This window comes from Centrocercus urophasianus, unplaced genomic scaffold (assembly GCF_019232065.1).
Source record: "Centrocercus urophasianus isolate 14NV4802_14NV808 unplaced genomic scaffold, USGS_Curo_1.0 seq_26, whole genome shotgun sequence".
In the NCBI taxonomy this organism is placed as follows: Eukaryota; Metazoa; Chordata; class Aves; order Galliformes; family Phasianidae; genus Centrocercus; species Centrocercus urophasianus.
The window spans coordinates 1,195,188-1,207,362 of NW_024884822.1; the positions used below are offsets into that span (position 1 = coordinate 1,195,188).

The 12,175-nt window shown below is 48.1% G+C and overlaps 1 protein-coding gene across 1 annotated transcript in view; it reads right to left on the reverse strand.

Moving 5' to 3' along the window:
- FGF18 (fibroblast growth factor 18) overlaps positions 1–12,175 on the reverse strand; it is a 64,390-nt gene that overhangs the window by 42,950 nt on the left and 9,265 nt on the right. The gene's annotated exons all lie outside the window — the stretch shown is intronic.

Sequence of the window (12,175 nt, forward strand, 5' to 3'; positions counted from 1 at the left end):
CAGCCTCTGCCTCTGTTTTTTCTGGCCAATGGATTAAATTAACCTTAGTTAACTACAGCCTCAAAACATTACCAGAAACTTTCTCAGTCACATCTGCCTTTCTCTGGTATATTGTTTCCAATCTTAACTTACGGTTCCCAAGAAACACTGAAACAGGATTCCTGCTTTTGCTTCCAGACCCATCCTGGCTTGCCCAAGGTCAGAGGAGGAGGCAACCAAGATGCTCTTAAGAAGGCCCTCCCAGCTGGGAGGCCCAACAGCACACAGCCAAAAGCAATTCATGCTCAAACAGCACAAAAGACCAGAGAACACTCCACAATCTGCCCCTCAGAGCTTCTGCACTGCATCCATGCTGCCCATACACATCTAACCAATGGATTATATTTTGGTGGCAGACTCCCATCACAGTACAGTAAATCACTCAGACACCAAAAGCAGCAGAAGATGATTGAGCAGCACCCAAAAGGCACTGCTGCACAGCAGGTGATTTTTAATTTGACCACAACAAATAATGGTCAAAGCGAACCTGTTGACAAGCTCTAATGCTGTGCACCATTTGCATGTAAGAAACGAACTCCACCACAAAATAAGAATCACATGGGAATTTCATGAAGCCTAGTTTGGAACTGGCAAAGGAATGGCACTTACTCCCAGCAGAGCTGCAGCTTCGGTTCCTAACACATTCCAGCTACAGCATGCTTGCCCTTCCTGCCTGAAAGCAACGATGTTCTGATATATTAGGGTGTGGATGAAGCTGGCAACGCAAATGAAAAGGGGTCAATAAATCCTTGTACAGGTCCATTCTGGGCTCAAACACATAAGAGCGAGAGGGGAGCAAGTGGCCAAGGCAGACAGAACAGTTTCACTTAATTCTCCTGCATCTGTCGTCTCACACCAGCGCATGCTTTGAAGCCAAGTAGTCAAATACTCCCTGAACATCGAAACCTCAAAAGAACTTTTTAGCTTTTCCAATTATCAAGTAGACACACAGATCAGCAGCAGGAGGAAAACTTCAGGCAGGCAGTGCTGCTTAGCACCAGACCTTCACTAAGCAACCCAAACAAAAACATTATATTCAACACAGTGGCAGCAGCAATGAGGTTCACGGGGATGTTACAGGATCGCCTTCACTGCCCTTATTAAATGCTAGGATTACAATATTTGGATCCCAAGTCCTAGGAAAGAAACCAGTTTAACTCTCTTCTTTGACTGTCAGTAGGAGACCGCAGGAGTTGAACGCTCAGGCTGCACTACAGAAAATACTGTATCTAAACAGACATTCAGCAGGATGACACAAGTGATGGGCAAGAATCAGACAATTAATATTTAGCAATATCTCCCACTGTCAGAAAACAGCACAGCAAGAAGCAAGAGCACCACAAGTGCCTGCTGAGGATATGGCATGAGGTTAACAGTGCTCTCAGCTCCCCTGGGCACCAAGCTCTGCTAGCTTTCCTCTCCAGAGCTATCTCTGAGCAAAGCGAGCTGCATTTGGCTTCTAGCATGGATAACATCCAACTCTTTCCTTCTTCCTCCACCTTTCTTTTCAAATAATATTGTTACAAAGGATGTTGACCAACTGAAAATAGAGATGTTCAAATAACGTCGACAGCCAGCCTTATACCCACAAAAGCAAGGTTATTTGCAGTTAGGATTCTGGCTCCATCATGTTAAGATTTAAAACAGATTTTAAATCACGATGACGTCGCTACATTGCCTTCACCACATGATAATGAATTTCACGTTGGTTTTTTCTAGGAAAAAAACAAAACAGGTGGGATTCAAAGTGAAGGGAAGGGAAGGTTGTTTTGCTTTTCTGGGAACTTCGAAATAGAAAAAGCAACTTATTTTCCAAAACATTCTAATTGTTTCTTTGCACTGAAACACCCCTGAGGTGAACCAGCATCCCCAGATTTTTCCTTTCCTGTGTCTGATCTTCCCTCCTGCATCTCACAGCCTTCAGCCCTACGCCTTCTCCCACACATTCAGGAGGATGGAGCCCTGCTGTCTGCTCAGATGCACAAAGCTCAGACCAACCACAAAGGCTCTCAGCGTCTAACACCACAAATAATTTTAGGGACGGATAGGTTTTAATTTGCTAAAGCAAACTTCTTAAGGGGTTCCTCACTAGACAAGATGAGCTGTGCTCACCTGGAGCTCAAGCACTTGCAGCACAGAGGCCCCAGCCTGCAAGCAAAGTGCACACATGGACTCTGCACCAACTGCAAAGCCATCTCACACTGCACACAGCTCCAAGCAGGCTGTGCATCTACCTGCAAGCATTTGCCAGCCTTCTTGCAAGGCAGAGCAGCCAATATCACCTTTCCTCCCATAGCAAGAAGGGCAAGCACCTCCACACCAAGATGAAGTCTCCCAAGTGCAGCACGTGGGGGCACTATCCGACTGAGGGCTGTCTGGGTGGCTCAACTCCACTCTCACCCACAGCCCCAGCAATGTGCCCAAGAACAGCACGGCCTGAAGCAGGGCCAGCCAGGATCATTTGGAGACACCAAACCCCTCCAGGGCCAGCCAAAGCCTATGTCACCCTATCACCTCTCTAATAACAGACCTAGTTCCAAAACAGGAGAAGTCCTGAAAAAGGAAGGTGGAACTGCAAGCTCTCTCCTTGTGGCTGTCCTGTCCCCTGGTCGAGATGCCCCAACACAGAGAAGCAGTGAAATCACCAGGATTTAGCTGTATGCTTAAAGATAAGCACATGCTTAATCACTTTGCTGAAATAGGATGCTCTGCTGGCGCATAGCCAAAGTGAATTAGCTGTGCCAGCCTGGGCTGCATCTGGCCCACAGCAAAGAGTATCAATATTCTAAAATAAAATTTCATGCAGTGTTGATTTCACGAGATAAAACCTATTTGATCACCGCTGAAATCCATTCTCACAGTATCCCTGCCCTACAGAGCATACTCCCTCAAGCAGCTAACTTTACTGAGATAAGAAAGCCCATTTATATATACCATAAGTGGGGCTCTCTTTCATAAAGCTCAAAAAAATTAGTAACATATGCCTCCTTCAGTAACTGATCGCCAACACTCACTCGAGGTCACCTAAAACCAAGTCCATTCACCCCAAAATATATTTGCGTAACAATCACAACCACACCAAAACAAATACAGAAATGTCTTCAGGTCCGAGCTGTGCTGTAAAACTTAAGGGCTTCAGGTTCCATTCACCAAAGCAAAATTAAATCTTTCTCTTTTTTAAAACCGTTTACTTGTTATTACTGCACATAAGCTATTCACAAAACCACCACCTTTTCTTTTGCCTTTCAATCTGATTGATCTGATTCAATCTGATCTGCAGCATAGGAAGTTCCGCACAAATGTGCGCAAGAACTTCTTTACAGTGAGGTGACGGAGCACTGGAACAGGCTGCCCAGGGAGGTGGTGGAGTCTCCTTCTCTGGAGATGTTCAAGACCTGCCTGGATGCCGACCTGTGCGACCTACTGTAGGGAACCTGCTTTGGCAGGGAGGTTGGACTCGATGATCTCTGGAGGTCCCTTCCAACCCCTACAATTCTGTGATTCTGTGATTCTGTGAATCTGATTGTCCACACAATCTGCCTTGTAACCACAGATCCTGCAAGGAGCACATGAGCAGGCTCTCTGGAAACTGCTTTTGCCTTTCTGCTTGCTTCAACCAAGCACAGAAGAGGCCCTGGTCCAAGCACCTGCATGTGCAGGGGGCACTCAGCAGCCTTACGGAAAAGCCAGCTTGCAATACCAGACCGAAACAGCTGCAATACCTTTCCTGCCAGCAGCAACAACACCTACAGATCCAAAGCTCAGCACAAACGGTCCCTGAAGTCAATGGCCAATTGCATCTTCTAGCTCCAAACCAGAAAAGTACCTTACAGAACACTCCTGGGACAGAAAAAGGATTTCCTGCATTACTTTATCTCCTCCAATATTTTGTTGCTGTTTGGTGCTGGTCTATTCTGCAAGCCTGTTCAACTGGTATGGACCACTGTCTATGAAGGACAACTTCAGCATCTCAGAACAGCAGATCCATTGATCTAATTCTTTGCCAATTGCTTATAGTCTGCAAAACCTAACAGAGGGCATCACATCCGGCTTCATTTTCATTCTTCCTTTATTTTCCTTTTCGAGCAGTTCCTTATACATGCATTATTTATCACTCTATCTCTCAGCAATATATACAGCTACAGCAGTATAGCTGAAATACAGCTGGCAATACAGAAGTTCAGGCAAGGGAATAAATAGCAGTTCTTTTGAAAACAGCCATCATCTCGAGCAACCAAGCTGGCTGGACGCAAGAAGCCGTCTCTTCTCTCTGCTTCCTGTTTTACTTGCTCAAACATCCAAGATAGGTCCATTTAGTCCTAATTCCTGCTCAGCGACAGAAAGGGGTGACATCTAATCTGTCTTCAGACAGTCCGGAATAGGAAATTCTGTAGGTTTTTTTTTTTTTTGGTGCAATGACACACAATGAATATATCAAATAATGAGTGGATTTCATTTTAAATGACTTCACAATGACCCACCAGCTCTGAGAATGGCAGTAGTGTTAAATCCCAGATGGAGGGCCAGCAAAAAGATGATTTTGCTGATGCTGCCTAAGGTTTCAGCATGAAGTAATCCAAGAAATGGTCAAGAATCAGAAAAGCCCCTGACAGCAGCACCGTGATGTTAGTGCTACTACAAGCTCATGCCACGACCCTGCAAACACCGCCGCTTGTTTTGAACTGCAAGCAATCAAAGCCCCGCCGAGGTCAATGCAATCCTTACCGTGCCAAGCCATGTTTACAGGATTTGGCTTGCCATCCAACCAAGCTCTGCACATGCCTCACTTTCTATTTTTAGCTTTCTGGTAAAAGGGAACGTTAATATGTTATTGTCCATGTCATAAAGCGTTACAGCGTCAGATGTCCAAGGCCCACAGCATGGCCAAACTAGCTGGGAGCTGGACTTGAGAATTTCCTGATTTGTTGCTTTCTGTAGAACTCAGCCTCCAAGCCTCATCAGAGAGCAAACCATATGTCATGGAACGAGAAATACAAAATCCCTCTCACCAAGGGCCTTACTGATTTCAAAAGATAAACAAATCAAGCGACTCAAAGTCCTTTCAAAACCCAATCTGATAAGCAGGAAACACTTATTACCTTTCAGCCATCAAATCAACCTAATATTAATGATTGTCTCCGTGACCTTCTAAAGACTTGAAAGTTAACTTAATAAGGTCAACAAGGGGATATCCAAGACAGATCTCTCTCAAGTCTGCAAAGGCAAGTAACAAACCGCTTCGCTTCCATGACTTTGGCAACATTCCTCTGTGCCAATTACAGCAAGATTTGCTAGCTCACCATGACAGTCATTCTTCGACATACGGAGAAACATAATGCGCTCCTTATTTGCTGCTTTTTCTTCTTCTTAACTGCAAAGTCAACCCACAGCCAGGATAGTGTTACAGTCACGTTACACAGCGCAGTTTGAAGCAAGGCACAAGTGGCTGCGCACAGCTCTGACGTACTTGCCTCTTTGTGCCCAGACGCACATTTGGAAATTAACCTAACACAAAGCACTCCGTGTTCAGATGCACAGCAGGAACCCCCAGCGAAGGGAGAGGGCACGTCAGAGTGAATCCCTGCACATCCATGGAGAGGCCATGGCACGACACCGCTAGAATTGCACAAACGTTACGTAAACCTTTCATAATAGCACCACTTCAGAGCTGTGCTGCTTTGCTGGTTTGCAAGGTGACTTCTTCCTGCTATTCACTGAAAAGGGTTTTCTCCTTTAGAAATAAGTCTCCCCAAAGAGTTCTGTCACTGTCTGTCTCAGCAGATGCCCCTTTGGATGACAGCTCTGCACCGTGCAGGACAGGCAGCACGAAGGGCTATGTGCTGCACCATGGAATTGCTTCTTCCAACCACAGACATGAGATGCACAAACACCACAAAAGACTCCACCAATGGTAGTTACAAAGTATTCCCTTGAAATCCTTTGAGCTTTTTGTTTTTTGGGGTCTTTTTTCAATTGGTTGGTTTGGGGTTGGGTTTGTTTCTCTTTCGTGTGAAAGCAAGAATGTCCCATTTAAAACCCAGAAGCCCACACTCCACAAGAGCCCCATTGCTCCATCACCCATTTGCAAATCAAGTCAGAAACCACTTTTTGCCTCTGTTTCTTTAGAAAGCTGTTTGAGAAAGACACTTTCCTAGCACTCTACGACTTCATTCTCCAGCATCTTGTGTACTTACGTCCAGCTTACGTCTATTTATCCTTGTACCAACAGCGTCCTTCAGCTTCAACAACACCTTTCCCCCTCGCGCTTCTCCTTGGGATGCATTCAGGCTGCTCCCTCTCTCCGCTCTCCTCCCAGCCTTCATCTCGCCATGCTGGGGAAGGAAGAAAGCCAAGTACGCCCATGTTCCTCACCCACCGCCCCGGCCCGGCCCCGCCCGCCGCGCCCTCTCGCCCCGCCGGGCCCGCAGCGCCGCGCCGCTCCTGCAGCCGCCGCGCCCCCTGGTGGCCGCCCGGCCCGGCCCGGGCATCGGGGTCCGGAGAGCGAACGTGCCGAGTAGGGCAGCGCGGGCACGGCCCTCCGGGATGGAGCCGAGGAGGAGGAGGGAGGCCGAGGCGGCCCTTCCCGCTCCATTTCAGCGGTGCCGGAAGAGCGCGGCGCGGTGCCGTGGTCCACATCGGTTTTAAAGCTGCGCCGCGAGCTGAGCCCTGCTCAGCCCAGAGCCGCGTGGGGACAGACCCTGCGTGCAGCTGTCCTTCGTGTCCCCGAAGCGCTCGCGCACAGCTCCTGCGATGACCGCGCAGCCCTCCCACTGCAAAGCGCCGTCGGATGGCAGACAGCAGCGCAGCCCAGCACGGCTCGATGCAGGAGGAAGGCACGAGGCAGTGCCAAGAACCAGGAACCTGAGAGAGCCTTGAGGAAACACATGTTTTATGGCCTATCGCTGAGTGCTTGGCTGTTCTCTAGAGAAAGATGATGACGCCTTCGAGAAAACCGAGTTTCTCCTTTTGATGATGGACTGAACCTCAGCCAGCACTGTGAAAGCACGCCATTTATTAGATGGTGACATTTTAAACTCGTTCCACCCAGGGAAACGGTTCAGCCTGGGGAAGAGCAAGGTTTCAGCCTTGATTAATGACGTAAAGAAACACAGGCACACTGCATGAAACCAAGGGAAGAGAAGAAGCTGGAAGGCTTGCAGAACCAGCCTGCTCTGGACACAGCTCTGCACCTGGTCCTTGCTGGCAGAGCTGCCGGCAGCACCTAAACCAGCACCAACAGCACCATCCTCTGCACCCCACCCTTACCTGCCCATTTTCACCAATCCAAAACCAGGTTGCTGGCTGCAGCTTATTATCACAGTCTGCAAGAGGGAGCCCACCCCTCTGAAATTCCCCCTTTTCCAACAGCGTGCCCACGTGGCAGTGCCAAGGGGACTGAGCCCGAGCCCTTCTTGCTGCAACACCAGGCCCATAGCAGCCTCCTTTCTGTAGCACCAGGTCCTGCTGCCTCCATTAGCCAAAGCAAACCGTCCTCGTGCACCTCAGCCACACAGGTATCTGCAGGGTGCTGATGCCTCTTACCACAGCAATTGTATTTCCTTCTCTGGAAATACAATTCAGACCTTAACTTTTTTTGCTGATTTTTTCCCCAGTTGTGATTTTTTTTCTTCTCCTTCAAATTCAGAGCTGGTGTTATTTTACCACAGCCATCAATCAGGCAACAAGCAAGCAGGGCTTTTCTTTCTTCCTTTCTTTCTTTGTCTTTCTTTCTAATGCTTGTTATATCTCTCCTACATACTTCCTCCCTGCACAGAAATATCCCTTCAAAGCTTGATATTATTGAGCAGCTTTCAACCATGCCCAGCAGAGCCATGTATTCTCTGCATTTGTTTGGCCTTTGTTTCTAGGAATGAAATACCAGTGTCTTAACAGTGTGACTTCATTTCACTACTTCATTCCAATACTTGTTCTATTTCTATCCCACTGGGTCAAACTCACCTATTGTGAGACCTCACCGATTTCAATTACATCAGGGATTAATTTGTTCCATGGCGTTGAAGCTGTTAATACAATCCTTGCTGGCTCTAGATTAGAAAAGGCATGATGGAGACCTCCCTCGCAGGCAGTGTGCTTAACAGCGGTCTTGATCTTCATTTTGTTCCTCCTTCCCCCCCCCCCACCCCCCTTTCCTTTGTGCCCCTTTGCCCCTCTTTTCACAACCATCTCCTTCCTTTCTAAATTGTCCTTATCAGAACTGGGTGGTCCTTCTGACTTCCACTGTTACTGGCAGAAGGTTGCCTGCCAGCAGCCACTGCCCAGCGTGTGCAAGGGAGCCAAGGGTCAGCAGCTCAGGTCTGGCCTGAAGCCACCCAACACCTCACAGGCTCACAGCAGCCAGGCTGCTTTATGGAAGATGGGCACGAGAAGATCTCAGCAAAGGACATCAGCAGCAGATCTTCCTGCACCACCCTCCTCTTGACATCTCACCTCCCCAAGGCGGAATGGGGAAGGACTGGTTTCAAAGAGAAACTGCAGGTCCCTCTGCACCCACCTGGATCTGCAGGGGCTCGCTTCTGCAGCTCAGAGGGTTGGTCTCAAAAGTTTAGATCCTGAAATACACACCTGTCAGGCAGCTCCATTCTGGAGATGATCACTGCAACCCAAACCAAGGTGCCAGCCAAAGCCTTCCCCAGCATCATGCCTTCACTGCATGCCCAGGATGCTTCCTATGGTGCTGATTAAACCCAGCCTGTGCCACGTAACCCACAGAGAGAAGTTGGGATCAGCTCTGGAGGATGTCCTACAGTACAACAGGCTCCACAGCAATCCTGATCTGGAAAAATCACTACTTGCACAAGCCTGATCTTTCCAAAATGCTCCCCTTTAGGGGTGAAGTCTCCTGCCTTAGCTCCTCCCTGGATGGTTTTTGCTGGGGAACTCTTAAGGTCTTTACCACAATTATCTCTGACACGTGCAAGTTCAACGAGAGCAAAAGAAAACCCAAAGCACTATCCCACCTTCCCACCATTCCTTCCACAGGGTGCAATCTCTGCGTGGGAGAAAGTTTTGGTATTTGTTAATACATCATACACACTGCACTCCCAGTTCAGATCACCCACATCAGCTTTCAGAGGACCACAGACATCCCTACAAGTGGGTCCTGTGGGCAAGACACAGCATGGAAACACCATCACTTCAGCAAGTGGAAGCTGCCAGCTGATGGGTGGCAATGTGCTTCGGGTGTAGCAGGGGCCATGCATGAGCCACGAGTCTGTGCTACCACCATCACCCCTTGCTGCTAGCATCAGGCCACATTTTTCAGATGTAGCTTCATGCCTGTGACCCTTCTGCCACAAACAGAGCAGCCCTCCTCATGGCATAGGTATTGCCTTGAAGAAAATGGTAACAAGGCTTTGCCAAACAGCCCCAGTCTACCTCTGACATCACGGATCCACACAGCCAGCAGTTAGAGATGGGGAGCTGGCCATGCTACAGCTGCCTTTGTTAACCAAAAAGCATTTCTTTTCATTACGGAGAAAACACTCCTGCTGAAACAAACTGCCCTGATATGCAGGAATTAAAACTATTCAGCAATCCAAACTGCTGCACGTAATGTTCTATTAGCATTTCTGAGCAGCTGAAATGTGCATTCAAAAAATAAAACCTGGAGAAGAACACGCAAAGTCCCTGCAGTCCAAAACAAAATCACAGTGAACCATGGAGGAAACAAAGTTTTAAAGCAGACTCAGAAGCAGCAAACAACTGCTTCCAAACTACTGGAAGTGCCTTTGCACAAAGCAGAGGGAGCTCTGTAAAGCAGAGAGATGACGAGCACAGGGCTGTTCCACACCAGGGTGCTGCCAGCCTCGTGCCCAGCCAGAGGGGCTGCTGCACCCTATTTGCAGGCACTGTGGGGAGCCCAGTCGGGCTGGAGGCTGCAATGCAACCAGGGCAGTCCTCCCTGCAGGGTGCTCGAGGACAAAAGCTACACACACACACCGCTAAAGATGCTTACAAGTGGTCTGTTTGTCTCTTTAAATGTAGCCCAGTTACTAAAAGAAAAAAAAAAAAAAAAAAAAAAAAAACCTTTCCAAATTTGAAACACTCGGGAGCTTTTCTGTCCCTTCCTCCCTCCATCGGCAGGGACTTCCCTCCTGGGGTGATGCTCCAGCCATGAACCTGTTTGGCCACAGGAACAGGGAAGAGAAGAAGCCTCAAGCCCACCACACTGAAATGGGTCAGATCAACCTGGAACGAGGCAGTTGGTCGCCCCCAGGAGTTACATAAAGCACAAGCCCACGGGGTCCAAAGTGATGTCTGTGTCCCTTCTGCTCAATGCCAGCCCAGCTGGGACCTCCACAAAAACAGGAGCGAAAGCACAAGACATGGAAAATCCAAGAGATGCTCAGTGAAATACTGCTGTCAGAAAGAGACAGATGATCACTGGAGACCAATCTTCCCATAAAAGAAATAAACATTTGCAGTGGCAGCACCGCAGCAGTGACCTGATGTTTACCCAGGTAGCTCCTTTCATCTCAGTCCCTTGACATCGTCCAAGGAACACACAGGTCCCTGCTCCCACTGCAGAAAAGCAACTCCCTCTAGGGTAAAGCGTGGCAACTGCCGAGCAGCACACACAAATTTAGGACAGCATTTCCAGATGCCTTTTTCCACCAAGTTTACAAAGGCAATATAGAGATGGGAGCTGCTGTCCAAGGAGATGGTTGTTAGCCACGGTCTCATATGAAACATGGCTTCTCCAAATGCACACAGCTCCCATTTCTCTGCTGATTCAGCAGTGATACCTGGAAACCCTATCAAATTATCCTGTGCCACTTTTCTTCTATCGAGTTTCCTCTGGAAACCGTTTACTAAGCTCCAGCCAGTCCCACTCTTGCTTATTCTGGCAAGATAACACAGTGATCCTATATGGGAAAGATGCCAACTGGAAAGGTTGGCATGCTCAGGTGTCCCTGCTCCATCACTCCCTGATTAGGCAGCACCCACATGGCACCGGGATGTCAGGAGAGGGCTGTGACCAGGAACAGGAGGTTTAAGTTGTATAACAATACCTGGAGGCCAATTGGGATTTTCTGGAATTGCAGCAGTCATCTCACTAGGAAGCTAATTAGTGTATGTGCTGCTGATGGCTCGCTTCTGCCTTGTGCCCCCAGCTTTGTTTTTTTCATGCCTGCTTTAAGGACTGGCTGTCAGAGATGCCAAATCCTTCCCATAATTTGCACCCTTTCCTCCCTGTGTGTGAAGTTTCATTTTCCTGTTATTTGGGACCCACAAATGCGTCCAACTGAGCATCCTCTTCACTGCTGCTGTCTCCAGCACCACCCTGAATGGAGATGTTTGCAAATTCAGGGCAAGGATCAAATCTGTTTTATGGAAACTACCCACAAAATGCTGAAGACTGGTAAATATGCAGTAGCCTCAATGTTTTCTGAATACCAGTTTGTCGTCATTAGTTACTGAGGGGGAGAAGTTCTGCCCCTCTGACAGCACCCAGTGCTCAGCCCAGGGCAGGCCCCCATCTCATCCCAAGCAGCACAGCCCAATCCTGAGGGCCCCAGCGCCTGGAGAGGGCAAAGTTCTGTGCGGATTGCATTGAAGGAAGAGAGGTGAGAGTGAGAAGCAGGGCAGGCCTGCAATTTACCTGAAAACAAACCCTGATTTATGAAGTCACAGCCATGGAGATGAGCATCCAGTTCAACTCATACGCTTTGCCAACAAGTTTCCTTTTTCTTTCCCCAAGTTACAGTGACCAGCCACCTGCAGTGCTAAGGTCTGTCCTGCATAGTCCTCTGATTGGGTACATGAGGAACTTCTTTATCTACAAAAATCTTGCAAGTTATTTCTGGAACAGAGCCTTCCAGAGATGATTTTGATCAGTAATTCACTTATTTGAAACATAAGATGCAAAATTTCCATCATCTTTGCATGAGAGATATTTCCCTTTGATCTTTCTTTCAGGCTTTGCAAGGCAAGCAAAGCAATTTCATGAACTGCGCCCTCTGAGCCCCAGAAACGTCTCAGTGGGAGCCCTGCTGATGCTGGAGACGGACAGAAGCAGTGTCCATCTGGAAATGTGCTACTTCTTTTAAAGAAATCTCCTCAAATCCACTTAACTTGGGAAGACCTGGTTTTACTTAATGAGTTTAATTGATTT